This window comes from Sturnus vulgaris, chromosome 1 (assembly GCF_052056855.1).
Source record: "Sturnus vulgaris isolate bStuVul1 chromosome 1, bStuVul1.hap1, whole genome shotgun sequence".
Classification (NCBI taxonomy): Eukaryota; Metazoa; Chordata; class Aves; order Passeriformes; family Sturnidae; genus Sturnus; species Sturnus vulgaris.
The window spans coordinates 67,841,999-67,859,822 of record NC_142243.1 but is presented as its reverse complement, the minus strand read 5'-3'; the positions used below and the strand labels follow the sequence as shown (position 1 = coordinate 67,859,822).

General features: G+C 42.3%; 1 long non-coding RNA gene across 1 annotated transcript; it reads left to right on the top strand.

Annotated features, from left to right (window-relative positions):
* The first annotated feature begins 12,027 nt into the window (after nucleotides 1-12,027).
* On the top strand, nucleotides 12,028-13,813 carry LOC148225282 (uncharacterized). Its single transcript, XR_015801190.1, has 3 exons — nucleotides 12,028-12,130; nucleotides 12,239-12,351; nucleotides 13,285-13,813. It is a non-coding gene; the product is annotated as an uncharacterized LOC148225282 (long non-coding RNA).
* The last annotated feature ends 4,011 nt before the right edge of the window (nucleotides 13,814-17,824 follow it).

Genomic DNA, 17,824 nt, shown 5'->3' with positions numbered 1-17,824 from the left:
ATTCCAGGGTATTTGAAGATGAAGGAAGATAGCTATGGTCATTCAAATGAAAGGATGTGAGGTGGGGAGTCTTCAACATAGTTTCATTTATTTTACTTAGACTCACCACAGAAAATAAGAAAAGCATCTAGGGAGTCCCTTAATGTGATTTTTAAAATCTGCGTAAGCCACAAATCAAGAAATTTGCTGGAAATGAGTAGGCAAACAGTTGGTTTAAAGTACACATTAGGTGCATATGGACCCACAGCTGCTCTTATTTCAACTACCACCCAAAGTATAGGTCTCTCCATGATCCAGCCTGTCACACAAGGACTGTGCCAGATGCCTTGCAAAAACCCTTTCAGCATCTTCCTCTCCTGTGCTGGAAGCTTCTGAAGGGCAGAAAGAAAGACAGTGGGCAGGGGGTTACAGCAAACACCTTCCAGCTGGTAGGAAACTTTCATCTGCCCCAAATGGATGGTAGGGCTGCTTAAATAAGCCGTGTATTTATCTGTACCTCAGTGGAAAGGCAGCAGAAGTTAAAAAAGTAAACAGAAAAGCCTAGTGGATGGAATAATAGAAGGTTCAGACCTTACTGCCTTCTTACTATAGATCCACTGATATCTTGCTGCAGGTAAGCAATGCAGATACATCTGTGGTTGTTTTGGTGCCATCTTAATGCCATGAATTATATGAGATGTAAAAGTTAGAGGGGAAAAAAATAATTTCTGTGCTTTTTGACTTGCTTAGGGTTTACGTGTAAAGAATCATGGCAGATGTTGTCTTAAGGGCACTATTTTCTTCCCCCCTCTCTACTTTTAGCAATATTATCTGTGTCAATTTTGTTATTCAGCTACCTCTGGTGGAAAACTTCTTGCAGGCATCAACATCAAAGGTCCTTCAGGACTTACCTGGATGTTTTAGCTCTTGAACAAAGGCTCCTTCCTCTCATATCTGTTAATAAAAAATACAAGCCCCTGGAGCTTTTAATAACTGTATAGATATTAAGATAAGTGAAAGATGTTAACAGAAGCAGGGGGGATGCTTGTTGGTGCATCTTTCACTGTGAGAATGTTACAGGCATCTCACCCAGCAGTCCTCTGTGTCTACCTACATTGAAAAAGCCTTCAACAGGCTGGGGTTCCTTGGGTTGTAATAGACAGATGTGCCCTGACCGTGGTCCCTACCTCTGAAACCACAGATAGAGAGGAGAGTTCTGTAAGAATGAGCTAGCAGTTAGGAGTGGCATGTACTGCACCCACTCAAACTCTGTCAAACTCAATCTCCATGAGTCAGGCATTGAGAAGCTGCTTATCCTAATGTGGACACGAGTCCTTCTTGTGTTAAATACCCACCTTAGAGTGCTGTGCCCCACTCCCCACAGGTTGCCCCCCACATTGGGCATTTTGCCAGCCTAACCAGCTGACTCTGACTTAAAACTTCACTTTAGGGTGGATAAAGTTTTAGACAGTAGGATAAATGCCATCTCTGGTTTCTGAACAGCTAAAGCAACAATCAATTGTTAAATAATGAGTGCTTTGTCACATTGGCCTTCTACCAAGTCCTGTGGTCAAAACAGTCTCCAGAAATTTTTCGTTGTCTCCCTGACAGAAAAACAGAGTCTATCATGTCATTTAATGGAAAACGTTGGACATCCAGAAAGAGGTATTGATGCAAAATGAGCTTTGGTTGAATCGTGATAATTGGGTTCAGCACTTACTGAGTTAATGTTAGACATTGGAACAATCTGCATTTTGAGCAGGATGAATTTAAGTGTGGCATAAGTGTGAATATCCCATAAAAGGTGGTACATCTCATTCAGCTGATGATGGATATAAAACCAGAATTGCCCCCAGAAGTATATGTAGCCATCCACAGAGCAGCTTTTAGAGAAATATTACTTGAGAATGTGTTTCATTGAGGCACTAGATGTGTCTGAAGGAGAATACACAGTACTCGTAAAGCAGAGCAGAGCATAACACTGCCCTCTTTTGTGTGAGACAACACATGGTCACCTGGCATCCTCAACATAATTCCTGGGAAATGCTGCTTTTATGCAGCAAGTAGTATCAGTCATATATAGAGATCCTTTCTGCACTGGGGAAGAGGGAGTGATGTATGTACTTTTCAGCCTAAATAAAGGAAGAATTATAAGTTCCATTTTACCTGTGCAAATTATATGAGGTTACACAGGTAGACTCACTGGCATTTGGGAGGGCAAGATTATCTTTTTCTTGTAGCCCTAAAGAATTAAAGTGCTTTTCTCAAGAAGGACCCCAAAAAACATGAATGTGTTTCTGCTGAGCACAAGTGCTGGGGCTCAAGTTCATGTCAACCAGAGCTCTCTGTCTGAGGGTGGATTAGGATCACATTGGGGTTTGAAAGAAGGCAGAAGCTTCTATTATGAAATAGGGGTTTCTTGTTGGAGAAATGTCAGCTATGATGTTTCATGTGTGATTTCATGGTCATATTAAAGGCCTGTTTCTTGGCAGTCATTACAAAATGAGCTGAAGTCTGAGTCTGTTTCTGAGCCCTGAACACCACCAGTGACCAGATCAGTAACATCCTGTCAGCTCTCACTGGTCGTGAGGAGCAATATTTTCATCATCCCTAGTTCAGTCTTCAGCAAGAATGAACAAAATAACCATCAAGATCTTTGGCTCATCCATTCCAGGTCCACACTGTGGATGCACCAGCAATGTTCCTGAGAGGGTCACGAATTTCCTTTGGATTCTCAATGTGCAGCAATAGGCAGGAGAAATGTTTGCAAGGCAAATGCTTTCTGATGGGCCTGCCCCTGAACTCACCAGTCACAAGCCATTTGTATGGAAATGACACAAAAATTGCTATCCTAGAGCTGCATCCAACCTCAGCTTCTGCCAGCAGAAGATACAGGGTACCAGATGGCAGAAATTCTACCCTAGCACCAAGTGGTTTAAACTGCTCTTTTTGCTAGGAATTTAAATAGTCCATATGCTGAAAGTATAATGCTCCGCTGCACCCTGGCTGCCTCATGGATGCCTCTGCTGCCTGAGCTAACAGAGATGAGCAATTAGCTCGTAGCAGCTTGGAGCTTGCATCCCCTGTACATCCCAAAGTCAGGGTGTGCTATAGCCACACACACATCAAAATGTCTGATCACATATCTGGAGGAAGATGGTGGTGTCTGATTGTCACTCTGGGGCTGTTGTGTCAAAGACTCGAGAGAAAAGCAAAGACTGATGTGGTCTGGGTATCTGGTCTCCTCTTTTTCTCAGCTGCTGGGATCACCTGGTGAACCCCAAGCTGAGGTACTCAAGGGGCATAGTTCAGCATGGATTTCAGAGGAGCACAAACAGTGCTCTCCGGGGGATTTGCAGCCTCAGATTTCCAGGGCCTGGTGAGCCACCAAAGCTGCTCTGCAGCATGGTGCACAGTGCCTGGAGCAGAAGGTCCTCAGCTCTGGTCACAAGTTGTGTTTGCCATTCTGCAGCTAGGACAGCTCTGCTCTTGATCATTTGGGTGATTTCATTTAGTTGCTGGAAAGGGCTTGCTTCTCCCTGGACAGATCCCCTACTTCATCAGTCATCATCCAAAAATCTGCCATCACACTGGCTGAGATTCTACTTATTCCAGGGGAGTAATGTCCTTTTTTTGTGTGTGTTGAAAAGGTGACCAAGCACAGTGTTTCAAATGAAGAAGTGCCCTACCTCATGCAGAAATGTTATCCCTTCTCCTGATTTATATATCTCTTCTCTGATTCATCCAGTTTCCCCTTGCCTATTGTGCTGGAGTTGAACTCCAGATGGATTGCTCGGAGGGCTTTGCTAAAGTAATCCCTGGAGAAAATTCCTTTCCTGGCCAGATCACTTTGAATTACTCCTCTGCTTGACATGTACTCTCACTGCCTCTAGATTTATTATGTAACATTTTTCTAATTTAAATTGTTTTCTATTTACTGGCACAGTTGCCTGAAAGATTTGCTTCATCCTGAATCCAGTTACATTGGTCATTATTTGCCTTTTCCCTCTCCAGTTCTGTCACTATCCACAGACATTGTATCTCACATCTGATGTCCTTATCTAAATCATTTATGTACATTAATTTAAAGGGTAGGGAGGTCAAATGTTTCAAAATCTTGCAAGGTCACTGAAAATAAAGCTGTCGTTATTTTGCTTGTCCTTTTTATGTGGAAAGTTGTATTTTGGTAATAATAAGGAGACTTATATTAGCAAATGTAAGAGTGCCTTGAAATTGATGTTTTAATTATGTATGTAATTTTTTATGATTGTGACTATTAGTATTTAGCGTGCTTGTTATCCTTGATTTTTTTTTATTTCTTTTATTCTCCACATGAACAAAGCAGCATATATTTTAGTAAATTATTCTCTATCTGTGAGTTGCTGACCCTTTAAAAAAAATTTATATATTATATATATAGATATGTATAAATAAAATAATACTGTGTTCTTTCTGATAAGAATAGACATCAAGAATTTCCCAATGTAAATTACTCTCTAGCTGTGCCTTTTAGCCCTGTGCCAGAGCTAGAGAACTTCCAAGGGGCTCCAAATCTTGAACTTCAGGAGGCTCAACCCCTCCTATTATGTAGGAACTTGTCTGCAATGTTTTACTGGGCTCCAGGGCAAGTTTGTTCATTTCAACAAAAATTATGTCTCCTCCCAAATGCAGCAAATTGTAAGCAATCCTTAATAGTAGACATGAATCCATTTTCACAGGTATCAGGTCTTACATCTCAGCAAGTAGACTCCATTTTCACAGAACATGTAGATAAAGGGGTTGAGGTTTGGAAATCTCCAAAGAAAGAATCAAATGATAGGGTGATGAAAAACTTTCTCACATACAGCATGCACTGAGCTAGTGTCTCCACAGCTTGCTTTTCTGTACATCTCCTCACACTAATTATGTCTCTGAAGTGAGAAAGCACTGTTATTGTTACTGAATACATGGGATTTTTTTATGATGGACAGATGGGAAATCTGTAAGAAAGCTAGAAAAAAATAATCTAGATTTCACAAGCTCTGGACTATGAAAAGCAAGTTAGGGGGTTAAAGAGTGCTGTGGATTGGAGAATAAGTCCCCTGAATAGAAGAGTGGAATGTGTTTCATCAGGGATTTATTGCATTTACTCTTTTTCAGCTTACAGTGATGAAATAAAAATGTCAACAATTGACTAAGAAATTAAACTGATCCAATAACTATTAACGTTTTATACTCCTCAGGTGGCACTAGTCACAAAATAACCCTTGATTAATGTCTGTGCTAAATATCAACAATAAGTTTCAGTATTTGTGATCAAATGGGCTTTAATGCTGAAGCTACACATGCACAGAAAAGCAAAAGGAGAAAGTAATGCTGGCAGACAGCAAGAAGACTAGAGATTGCCATACTAACTACAAAAATAATCCTTCAGAAATCCAGTCTGGTTATTAGTAAAAGAGAACTATTAGAGACAAGAAAAGCATTAAAATGAGAAAACGAAACAAAAAAATACATTTTTGCATGCTAAATGTACTAAATTAAGTAGGAATAATAGATTTTCAGGAGATCTTTTACAAAAATGTAGAAAGTACCAGTGATAAAAATGGCAGCAGAATCAGCAATAACAAAAGCAACCACCTTTGATACAGAAAAAGAGTCAATGAAACCAGCTGATGAACAAGAAGCAGAAGGAGGATTTAAGAGAGACAAGGTCATTATGACAAGAGGAAATTCATTATTAGTTTAACTACTTACTACCTGTGAGACAGGGTCTCACACCAGAACTCTATTTGGTATTTAGTAGTCTAAGAAACTATCTAAAACAGGAGCATCAATGGAAGAGATTGCTGGACACGTCACAAGAACAAGGCAGAGGTCACTGAAGGGGTATAAAGGAAGTCAGATATGAAATTGTTCAACAACTAATTGTCATGTGCAACCTACCACTTTTTCCTGCAGAATAATGTACAGTGGCAAATGTGTCACCAGCCTTTAGTAGCTGCAGGCTTCACTGGGAACTACAGATCAATAAAACCACAGTCAAACTTGTAGAAACAATAATAAACAGAATTCTTAGACACAAAAATACATACACATGGTTCAGAAAGAACTGTACAGATTTTGTAGTCTTACTTGGAGACTTGGAGGAGCTGGAAACTACCCAAAAAATGTGATTAAGCTGGTAAGTATTGAATTTATGCTTGACAATGTTTTTGAAAGATCTCTCACCACAAGACTTTAAGGAGACTAGGTTCTCATGGAGCCCACAGGACCAGGGACATAGCAGGGAGGGGAGTTATCTGGCAGCAAAGTTCTTGCTCTTGCTCTGTGTATTTGTGTGATTTTCCAGCAAAGCTGGCGAATCTTGAAGTGACCAACTCTGCAGAAAAGATAAAATTACTCAGAACAATAAAATAGGAGACAGCTTCTGGAGGAGACTATCAAAGAAGTCTACAGACTGGGGAGTGATGTGCAGCAAGCAAATGGCAAATGGTGATTAATTATTTTGGTCAGCTCCAGACGCATGAGGTACCCAATGAAAACTATGAAGTAGCAAGACTGAAATAAACAAAAGTGGCTTTTGTCACAATATATAAAAACTCTTAAACTGTGGTACTCATTACCACTGAACATTGTAGGTGCCTACTAAAAGCAGGTTCAAAATCAGATCAAGCAACTCAGAGCCATCAGAGAATACATTTCAGGTCAGACCTAGTAAGGCAGTTTCAATACTCTGTGGAAAAAAAGTCGTGCTGCTGATGGTACAAAGTGGCACTTGCATTAAAGAATTCTTGCATTTAAAATGTGTCCTTAGATGGTGAAGTGAGCTGTCAGTGTTTGGTTCTTGGCACAGTTGGTCAGAAAAATTGCAGAAAGTCTGTATTGCCATCAGAAATGAAAACAGTTTGCAAAAGAAGCTTACTTTCAGTATATTCCTGGAAGAAAATCACTGAAAAAGTGCTGACAGTGTAAGGTTGAAACATCTCAACCTATTTTTTCACTTTGAAACAACTCTCTGCCTTGATTTTTCTTTTTTCTTACTTTGTATTAGCTTTTTTGCTATAATATAATATTAACTTTAAAAATTCAAAACAGAATGTTTCAGTTTCCATTACAACAAAACCTGTCAATCAACTTGAAACGCATTGAAGTTTGTTTTCTTTTAATTCCCCTTTGCGGAGAATTTCAGACTCTAGGGATTTCATTGCAATTCAAAATAAAGTCAACTTTTGAAACCTGAAAGATCTGTGAAAATCAGAATTCTTGTTCTTTAAAACTTGGCCAAAATCACTCTATTTTCTTTCTCTTTTAGCTTGCTTATCTGAAAGGTGGTAAGAATGTTGCAGATCCATTTTTGCAAAGCCCTTTTAGACTGAGCAACCAAGAATTCCACATTTCTGTGTCTGATACTAAAATTGTAAGATTCCCAAGCACCATCCCAATTCCACCACCTTCAGCTGAGTCTCTCTCTCCCTCAGTCATATATGTTCACAAATTTCGGTGGTACTTCTTTTTCCCCTCTCCTTTTCTTCCTGTCCCAGTCTAATGTTTTTGGTTTGCTTTCATATTTGTGCAAACTGGGAACTGTTCCGTTCAGGGGACGGGAGGAGGAGTTACTTTCCAGAAGGCTGTTGCATTTGCCCTTGTCCAAGATCTTTTCATGATTAGTGGCTTATTGAGAGGAGCATGCAAACTCCTGACAGCCTGAGCAGAGCTGAATCAACTTTGGCAGGACAGTACGAGGAAGTTCACAGTGCTGCCACTTGTGCTATAAATACAAAAATAAAAGGAAGAGCTCATCCTCTAAACTATGCACATTACATGCTCAGATTGGGGACTCACATGCTTTGTGCTGTACATTAGCCATCTGCACCAGAGGGAATGTCTTCCTTGTTCTGTTCCCAGGACAGATGCATCAGGATTGCTATGAGATAGCGTGAGGCAGGAAGAGTTTTCTGGATCCTGGAATGCCAATAAGCACTTCAAACATCTTTCTTGGCTTCTGGAGTCCCTCCATCCAGCACCCTGGAGCGTGATTTCTTTTTATAAAAAGAAAGCCTGTGCTATTTTTCATACCAATCACATGCTGTTCTAAATGGCTTAAAAGTTTCAAGGACTCCAAATGCTGAAAAACAGCTGTATGCTGATGTGAGCAGCATGTGTAAGGATGATTTAAATCTAGTTTTTATCCTATTTAACTTCCAGTGGCTTTTATGTTTTCCATAAATGGATGAGAAAAGTTCTTGGCTGGAAAGAGTCATAAAAACATGTAATAAATTCTTTGTAGTCCCAACATGAGCAATTCATCATATTTTTGTTTGTTTGTTTTTTGGGATTTTGTTTGCTTTCTGTGACTTTGACATGTCTTGGATCTCTGATGAGTCTCTTGTTCCTCACTACATGCTAATCCACAGTGATAAACTGTTCTTCATGTTTTGGTTACAAGGGGGTGACCTGCATCTAGAACAGAACATCCACTGCTTGGAATGGCCACAAGGGCAAGAACCACCTCTGTCCTGCTGAAATGTGAGTCTTCCTAAAAATCTCCCCTGTTGGCTAATTATCTCTCTGTTAACAGCAGAAGGATTTTAGCTCATGAACTAGCAGGACTCATTGAGAGGGCTTTAAACTAGGTTTGAAGGGGGAATGGGATGCAGCTGGGCTCTCTGGAAGCAGGCCCAAGGGTGGTAAGCCTGAGCTGGGTGAAGTCAGTAGCCCAGCTGAGGTGCATTTATACCAATGCATGCAGCATGGGTAATAAACAAGAAGAGCTGGAGGCCATGGTGCAACAGCAGAGCGGTGATGTAGTCACCATCATGGAAACATGGTGGGATGACTCACACAGCTGGAACGTTGCACTGGATGGCTACAAGCTCTTCAGAAGAGACAGGAAAGGGAGAAGAGGTGGAAGAGTGGCCCTTTATATTAGGGAGGCTTTTGATGCCGTGGGTATTGAAACTAATGACAATGAAGTTGGATGTCTATGGGTAAGAATTAAGGGCAAGGCTAACAAGGCTGACATCCTACTGGGAGTCTGTTATCATCCACTCAACCAGGGGGAAGAGGTAGACAACTTATTCTACAGCAGCTGGAGCCAGCTCCAGCCCTTCTCCTTTTAGGTGACTTCAACCTACCAGACGTGGGAACTTAAGAGAGCAGAAAAGAGGCAGTCCAGGAAGTTTTTAGAGTATGTGGAAGACAACTTTTTGTCACAGCTGGTGAGTGAACCCACCAGGGGAGAGACTATGTTAGACCTGTTGTTTGTCAACAGAAATGGGCTGGTGGGAGATGTGGTAGTTGGAGGCTGCTTGGGGCACAGTGATCACAAAATTATAGAGCTCTCAATACTTGGAAATCAGGAGGAACATCAATAAGACTTTTACATTGGACTTCTGGAGGGCAGACTTTGGCCTATTTATGAGAATTATTCAGAGAGTTCCTTGGGAAGCAGACCTTAAAAACACAGGAGTCCAGGAAAGGTGGGCATGCTTCAAAACACGGATCTTGAGGTCAGAGGAGCAGATTGTCCCTGCCTGGATGGGCAACGAGATTTTGAAGGAACTTAGGAATAAAAAGAGGATGTATCATCTTTGGAAGGAGGGTTAAGTCTCTCAGGAAGCATTTAAGGGGGTTGCTAGGGCATGTAGGAGAAAATTAGGGAGGTCAAAGCTCAGTTCGAACTTAATTTGGCAACTTCTGTAAAGGATAATATAAAATGTTTTTACAAATACGTTAATGGCGAAAGAAAGGGTAAGACCAACCTTTGTTCTCTATTGGATGAGGGAGGGAACTTGGTAACTGCAGATGAGGAGAAGGCAGAAGTGCTTAATGCCTTTTTTGCCTCAGGTTTTAGTGGGAAGATGGTTTGTTTTCAGGGCAACTGTCCTCCTGGGCTGGTGGATGGTGTCAGGGAGCAGAATGGTCCCCTTGTTAACCAGGAAGAGGCAGTCAGAGACCTGCTGGGCCACTTGGATGTTCATAAATCTATGGGACCAGATGAGATCCATCCAAGGGTGATTAGGGAAATGGCAGATGGGCTTGCAAAGCCTCTCTCCATCATTTACCAACAGTTCTGGCTCACTGGTGAGGTTCCTGATGACTGGAAACTGGCCAATGTGACACTCATTCACAAAAAGGGTGGGAAGGAGGATCCTGGTAAATATAGGCCAGTTAGCCTGACCTCAGTACCAGGTAAGGTTATGGAGCAGTTTATACTAAGTGCCATCATACAGAATTTACAGGATGGCCAGGGTATCAGACCCAGCCAGCAGGGGTTTAGGAGTGGTAGGTCGTGTTTTACCAACCTGATCTCCTTTTGTGACCAAGTCATCTGCCTGGTGGATACAGGAAAGGCTGTGGATGTTGTGTACCTGGACTTCAGCAAGGCCCTTGGCACTGTCTCCCACAGGATACTCTTGGAAAAGCTGGCAGCCCACGGCTTGGACTCTTTGCTGGGTTAAGAACTGGCTGGATGGCTGGGCCAGAGAGTGGTGGTGAATGGTGCTGCATCCAGCTGGGGACCAGCCACCCGTGGTGTCCCTCAAGGGTCTGTGCTGAGGCCAGTCCTGTTCAATATTTTCAATGATGGCATGGATGAGAGCCTTGAGTCTTTCATTAGTAAATTTGCAGATGACACTAAATTCAGAGCATATGTCAATCTGTTGGAAGGTAGGAGGGCAAAAGAGACCCAGAACGGTTGGATGGATGGGCAGAAGAAGATAAGATGAAGTTCAATAAGATGAGGTTTAATAAGTCCAAGTGTCAAGTCCTGCATTTTGGCCACAATAACCCCCTGCACTGTTATAGGCTGGGGACTGTGTAGCTGGACAGTGCCCATATGGAAAGGGACCTGGGGTTCTGGTCAACAGCTGACTGAACATGAGACAGCAGTGTGTTCTGGTGGCCAAGAAGGCCAACGGCATCCTGGCCTGTATCAGGAACAGTGTGGCCAGCAGGGAGGTCATTCTTCCCCTGTACTCAGCACTGGTGAGGCCACACTTCGAGTGCTGTGCCCAGTGCTGGGTCCCCCAGTATAGGAAGGATGTTGAGATGTTTGTGCGCATCCAGAGGAGGCAACAAGGCTGGTGGGGGCGTGGAACACAAGCCCTGTGAGGAACAGCTGAGGGAGCTGGGGTTGTTTAGCCTGGAGAAAAGGAGACTCAGGGGTGACCTTATCACTCTCTACAGCTCCCTGAAATGTCGCTGTAGTCAGATGGGGTTGGTCTCTTTCTCCAGCAACTGACAGAACCAGAGGACAAAGCCTTAAGCTGTGCCAAGGGAAATATAGGTTGGATATCAGAAAAAGGTTTTTTTTGTGGAAAGAGCGATAAAGTATAGGAATGGTCTGCCCAGGGAGGTGGTGGAGTCACCATCCCTGGGTTTGTTTAAAAAAAGACTGGATGTGGCACTCGGTGCCATGGTTTAGTTGAGGTATTTGGGAATGGGTTGGACTCGATGATGTTGAAGGTCTCTTCCAACCTAGTCATTCTGTGAATTCTGTGATGCTGTCAGCAGCTCAGAGACCACAAGAGGCAATAGGATTCCTTAGCAGATTACAAGTAGAAGTTTGGGGGTCTGACTGTCCCCTGTTGCTGATTTGAGAAAGCAGTTTGTGGCACCTAACCCAGCCCAGAAAAACTGCTGACAGAAAACTCCAGGCCCTCCTGAACAGATCCTAGTGTGTGTATTCTCATCACATCTCCAGGGTCAGATTTAGTGATAATTTGACTCAAACTAATATCTACATAAGGGGATTTTGCAAATTTATAATTTCCAAAGGGCACATCTGCTAATATTCTATTATAATTTCTGAACTCCATTTCTTTCATTAAGGAGCTAATTTTGTTCCCAAGAGGATCATTAGCTTTTACCCATTTTGATTAATTTAATTCATATTACCGATAGCTACCTAAGGCTTTATGAACTGGATGGGAACTTTTAGCTTTTGCTTTAACGCAGTCTCTCACCATGAGAAATCTTGTCACCTCTAATTGCATTTAGAGGAATTTAAATTAATTTCCTTTGACTTTTTTTTTTTTTCAGATCTATACTAAGTGCATGTTACGCTCTTCACAATGCTCTTATTCTGCCTTCATAAAAATGTTAAGCATGGAGGGCTCTTTGTCCAGGATTATCCCAAAATGGCTCTCAGGAGACTTGATCCCAAGAGGTATGGGATTTCCTCAACTCCTAGTAAGTTACAGAGCAGAAGTGCAGATTTTCTTTTCCTCATATCATGTTTTGGTAGTGTTTAGCCTTGGGCTTTTCTCCTCCACAGGTCTCCCTGGGGTTCTTACATCCAGCTTTACAGCTATCTTGGAAGTTTTGTGCCCAGGAGAGAGAAAGTGGCCAAGGGAATTACCTTTCACCCATCATGGACAGAAGGATGAGGTAGTAACAGCAAGGAGAGGACCAAAGGGTGCTTGGTATACTGCACTTGGGACAATACCACTGCTTTTACAGATGTAGGAACAGATGCTGTTAGTGAATGGGCCAAACAGGGCTTCTCAGACATCTCTGGAGGCTACTACTCTCTCTGCAGCTCCTGTCAAGCAAAAACCAGCATGCTTCCTCTTTCCCCACTGCCACATTCAAGCTCCAGGCCATGGCTATGATCATATATTCCACCATTACCAGCAATTTCTTCCCAAATCATGATGGGAACTTAGCAGAATGTAAGTGCATGTCCCTGTGATCTGCATTTCTTCCCATTTCTGCCTGGATTTGCAAAGACTAAAATGTTCAATTTTCCTTTCTATTGCCTGTCAATGGGAATTCACCCTAGCTGGATGAAAAAAGTCACCCTCCTCAGGCCTAAAATCCCACTCTGCATGTTCCTAATAGCTTGTTATTTTTGGATGTTTAGCTTCAGCCATGGGGATTGTAGTTGTTTCTTCAATTCTCTGATATTACCATTAAAACTAGTGAGTTGTCATCACAGGTAAAACCATGTGATAGAGGAAACAGGCCTTCAAAACCCATTACAGTGGCAGCTATAAATGGCAGAAATGCAGTAAATGTTTTGCATGGGCAAAGTACAAGCAGAGTCTGCATTCTCCAAATGGCACATCCTTGGAGACCACACAGTTGCTATTTAGAGACCTTGAACATCCACTAAATCCAGCAGGAGCTGTGGGCACTATAAATAGTCCATGCTGGGACTGATGTAGCAGAGCTGGAGCTGAAGAACAGTGTTGCAAAACCTCTGGGATAAAGGCAGGGAAGTAAAAAGATAGGTCTGGATGCAGAGCCTGGCCCATACCTTTGAAGCTAAGGTCGCTGTATCCTCTACTGACATGAATTCCCTTGCTGCGTATTTTGCAGTGCACTAGCAGGACGTGGCCTGCAAAACCTTATCTTGTTGAGTGCTGATTGTGAGCTGAAGACAATCCTGAGCAGGAATGCAGGCAGGACCTCCTGAAATGGCCAGCTGCCCTCTGCATGCAGCACAAAGGCAATAAATTCCTTATCTCACCAGCCTATAAATCTTTGTTGACCATCTCTGTGTATGTCTCTGTAAGAACATTTGATCTAATAGCCTTTTTAAAAATTTCCCTTCATTTTCCAGCATAACCCCCCAGTGAATCATTAATGTAACAAGATAAAGATCTCTAGCTAAGGAATTATTCTTATTATAAAGTTCCCAAGTTCTAGTAGCAAATCTCTCCAGGGTATATATTAAGCCAAAAAGGTCCCACACAATCATTTAAATCTACAAAATTCAATTCATTTCTGAGTCCCTCCAGGTACTTGTTTTATAGTGATCTAATAAAGTAGCGTTCTGGCTGTTAAATGATAAAGTCTCCAAAGGGGACGTGGGAACTCTGCACACGAGTCCCCAACATTTGCTGGGAAGCTTTATTCCTCCATCTCACCTACATCCCTTTTGACAAGGAAACCTTTCAAAGTCTTGCAAAATGAGTAGATGATTCTGTTTTTAAAGGAATGCAAAGTCAAAAAAATTTCCTTACATAAATGTACCACCCAAGGATATAGGTTACAAAAAGATTAAGCACTTAATTGCTCCAGAAAGTATATGTATGTCTTCACAAAATCACTGAAACTAAAGATGGAGCAGATGCACATCTGTTCTATTTCCTTGCTGGTGCATCCCTGAGATGCTTTTTCTGCTACTTCCTCCAGCCTAGTTCTAAATTACCTGTGAAATTATCATTGGTACAATTCTGTACAAATCTGCACACAGATTCCCTGCAAGAGAGTATCTGATGATTTGGGTTGTTTTTCACATAGCCTTAAGAACAGAGAGGCAGGGATAATTCAATACGACCTCTCCTGATTGTATCAAAAGCATAACTGCAGGTATATCATTATCAACCACTAAACTGCACTCAAGAGGCAGTAGATACTTTTTTTACAGTAGGAAAATATATTTACATTAAGTTTTGTGTTAGAAAAATGAGTCTCTTAGCTGATGTTAAACACAACTTCCTACCTAATGCAGATAGGGCTAGGTCAAGCTTGATACTACAGCAGCTAGTTACAGTCCACTTGAGAATCCTCAGGGTTAATCACCATCAGGTAATACAGGTGTTGCAGTATCCGTTTTTGTCCATGCAATAAGAGAGTATTTATGTTCATTTTTAACTATGTGATACCCACTGTACTTTGCAACCCATAGTATTTTCCTTGCAAAGATGAGGCATGAAAGAGAAAATTGAAGCTTCCTTCCAAATTGCAAAAAAATAATGATTATGAGGTAGATGCACAAAGACCGGAGGAGAGCCAGCTTTATTTCCAAGGAAGCCAATTCAATTTGTCCTCCAGTGCCCACACCTTAATGTATTAAGTGTTTTTGGGGCTTGCCACTGGGACTGAATGATTTTTTTCAGCCAAAGACAGGCTTTGTGAGAATGTTTAAAGAAATCAATATGTGAGGTTTGTCTAAGGTTACATGTTTGTTAATGTTTTATTGATTACACTATTGGTTGTGAATTATGTAACTTAATAAAGCTGTGGACTCTTTCTAATAAAGACAAAGAGCTTATTCCATTAGCTGGCAACTTAAGGCAAAGAAACTTAATAATATAGCACATTATAAGACCACAGCCCAGAGACTGACAAATCCAATTCACCATGGAAGTGGCTGTGATGTTGCAGACTGGGCTGTGTCCTCACACAATTAGGCTGCAGAGGTCAAGTTTAAAAGAGGGTGAGGTCTGCTCTCTGAAGCTGTGATGTGGCCATAAAAAGCAGATGAGAACAATAAAGTGGCCTGAAAGGACACACAGAGTAGTTGTGGAATCTCAGGCACCCCCTGGGCACCCCACACACATTTGAGATGGTACGTGTGCTATTTCCACCTTCTGTCACATGTTCATGTTTTTAGCTGAGACTTCTGTTCAGTGTTAGTTTTCCCCAAAACTGCTTCTCACATCTCCTTGGAGATGAACCTGCTTTGTTTTATTTTACTTTAAAGAAAGCTCTCAATACCCAGGGGGGAAAAAAACCCGAAAATGCTTTAAAAGGAAACTAAATGGTGAATTTCCGACTGACAAAAGATTGCCTCTCCACAATACAGTTGCATTTCCACAGCTGTTCAGAGCAGATACTGCAGCTCCACTTGGGGCACGTGGGATTGACAAGCAGTTGCTTGCAGAAGTGGGTCTAATATTTGACTTGACTGCAGTTGCCAACCATCAGAGTTGTCTTCAGAGCAGAAAAAAAGCACACCATGTCAGCAAGTATGGAGCACCTCCTCCAGCCGCCTTCACAACCTGACGCTTTTTATTTAGCTGGGAGCAAAGGCTCCAAATCCGGTCTCCAGAATGATGCCCAGCCCTGGTCCTCTCTTATCCTCACACATCCCTCCCAGCATTCTCTCAGATCCAGACTCAGTAATTAAGCACTGGCATCAGCAAGGCCACCTGGACCACTCTTGGGGTGCCTGAAGCACCATCAGTCCACAGGGGACATGGCAAGCACACAGATTTCATAAAAACATAGAATCATAGAATGATTTGGATGGGAAGGGACATCTGTTAAAGAACATCTGTTCCAGTCCCCTGCCTTAGGTAAGGACAACTTCCACTAGACCAGGTTACTCAAAGCCCCATCCAGCCTGGCCTTGAAGACTTCCAGGGATGGGACAGCCACAGCTTCTCTGAGCAACCTGTGCCAGTGCCTCACCACCCTCAGTAAATAATTTCATCCTAGTATGTAATCCAAACCCAGCCACATTCAGTTTAAAGAAAATTCTTCTTGTTCTTTCCCTACATGCCCTTATAAAAATCCTTCTCCAGCTCTTTTGGCAGCACTGCTTTAGGCACTCTAAGGCTGCTCTAAGCAGCCAGCCCTCCCTGGAGCTTTCTCTTCTCCAGGTTGAACAACCTCGGCTGTCTCAGCCTCCTTTTCATAGGAGAGGTGCTTCAGTCCCTGATTATCTTCGCAGCCTCCTCTGCACTCACTCCTGCAAGTCCACATCCTTGGTTGGGAGCCCCAGAGCTGGACACAGTTAATTTCTAATTAATGCAAGCTATGAACTGGAGGAGTGGGTGTGCTAGTAGCCAGAGTGTTCCTCTCCAGGACAGGCAGACCTCCTTCTGGCCTGCCAGCCTGTCAGCAACCATTATCTGCTAACATGGAACCTGTCTGTCTGACCACACAGGTATCCCCTGCCAGGAAGCACCAGATGTTGTCAGGTGAAAAGACCTGAAATCTGTCTCTTGGGTCAATGAATTCAGCCACCTGAAATGGACATACCCACCTGGTATATTTTGCAAATGAAAGGTCTTTCAGCTGCTGTCATTAGGAGCTTTTCAGTTTCTCATCTAGGTAATTAAAGCCCTCATTTTCACAAGAAATTCAGAGACTGAGGACAGGTTCTGCTTGTGGTTACATCTGTGTCAAATCAAGGCAGTTACCAGGTGCTGCATGCATGGAGCAGGCTCTGTGGATTTGGAGTTGTGAATTAATCCCAGAGGAAGACACATTTACTTCATGGGGAATTTAAGGGGAATGGCATAACAAGACTTACTCTGTGTATTTGGGCTTTTTAAGTGACAGAGATGTCCTGCCTTGCCGTATCTGTTGTTACAAACCCACTAAGCTTGTAACCAGCGTCCTAAACAGAAGTCCATCTCCACAACTAAGACCTTTCCCTTTCAGTAAAATCTCAACTTTCATCTCAACCCTGGAAGAGCCCAAATATTAACTCAGAAAAAAAAATCTAAAGTTTAAAGAAAATATCAAACTAAACAACAACAAAAAAAGTCCTTAAGGACAACAATTCACTTTCATATAGCCCTGTAGGAAGGAAGAGACCAGGCCACACTAGCACAAGACCACGCAGCATGTTTTGAATGAGGCAGATCTCCCAGAATGAGCTTGTGTGCCAGAAGTAATAGAGGTGGTGCTGCATCCTCCTCAAAAAAGTTTTGTTTTTAAAACTGAGCAGTGAATGAAATTATAGACTGGCAGTTGCTCTGCAGGGCACAAAATAAGCTCCAAAACATACAATCCACGTAACAGCAAATTATTCTGACTTGACCATTAGGCACAGGTAATGAAGCTAATGAGCTAAGGAGGTGCTGCCAGCCCAGCCTTAGTCTTGAGTGGGAGATGTTGGCCAGCATCAATGACAAGGTGCTGATCCGTTAGCAAAACAGCACCTTCAAATCCTTCATTTGTCTGGTCAGGAGTTTAGTTTTGTGGGGGGTAAAAACAGTGGTGAAAAGGAATAAATAAACAGCTTAAGTAAGATGATCAAGGTTGTCTTTGCAAGCTGAATTTCTGCTGTAAGAAAGTGACTCTCCCAGTGGTTGTTTTAGCCACACTGCCATTACTCCATGCTGCTGCCAGTTTAACACTGATATCAGACCCTTCCCCATTGTTTCTGGTTCTCTCT